We start from the raw sequence: 1102 nt of genomic DNA on the forward strand, positions 1-1102 counted from the left end.
AAGTAAATGAGACGCATCTTTGCCTCCACTGATTCACTTGCAAAATGTTGAGTAAAATTATTTCGTTGCAGACCTCCTTTGGGTCTTTTTATTATCACTACGACACACATAGTCCCCAGTTGGTAACATTGATTTCAAGGCCCTCCTAGATGAGAGACTGGCATTCCACTTAATGTCTATGTTCCATGCTGGCATGGATTGGAGAGTTATTAATGTAGAAATATGGTATCGTAGCTACTAACAGTTGAGGGTTGCGTAGTCTAGACGGCGTTTTTAGATTTCATTATTCTCTTTAACCCGGGCAAAGCCGGGTATTTCTGCTAGTATATATATATATATATATGCATGTGTGTATACACACACACATATGCATATTAAACATCCTGTGAAATTCTTTCAGTTTTCTCATATATGAACACACACACACATACACACACACATGCATGACATAGTACTGGAAGAAATTAATTCCTATATTCCCACTTGAAAGGGAATGTCCAGGAATTATGATATTCTCATATATCAGCCCTTGTTAATGTGTATATATGTTGTATAAACAAAGTTAGAAACAATGAATGAAAGATCTGATGTTAATTCTCACTGACACATCTCTTAGCAACCAACACTCCGTGGAATTTAGGGACCTGAAGTTATTTTGACACAAACATAGTATCTCCTGTCTTGTCTATGCTTATATGTATTTGTAATGTGTAAATATGTGTGTGAGTGTGTTTGTTTGTGAGACAGTGTATGTATGTATGTATTATGTATGTATGAATGTATGCATGTATGTATGTGTGTATGTATGTGTGTGTGCATGTATGTATGTATGTATGTATGTATGTAAATATGGGGTAATGATGCAAATAAACACGCATGGGCTTGATGTATATAAAATATACATCTATACAGGGGTGGCTGTGTAGTAAGAAGTTTTTTTCCCAACCACATTGTTCTGGATTCAGACCCGCTGCATGGCACCTTGTGCAAGTGTCTTCTACTATAGCCTCGGACTAACCAAAGCCTTTTGAGTGGATTTGGTACATGGAAACTGAAAGAAACCCATAGTGTGTATAAATAAATAAATAAATAAATATATATA

The sequence above is a fragment of the Octopus bimaculoides genome, chromosome 3, assembly GCF_001194135.2.
Source record: "Octopus bimaculoides isolate UCB-OBI-ISO-001 chromosome 3, ASM119413v2, whole genome shotgun sequence".
Lineage (NCBI taxonomy): Eukaryota > Metazoa > Mollusca > Cephalopoda > Octopoda > Octopodidae > Octopus > Octopus bimaculoides.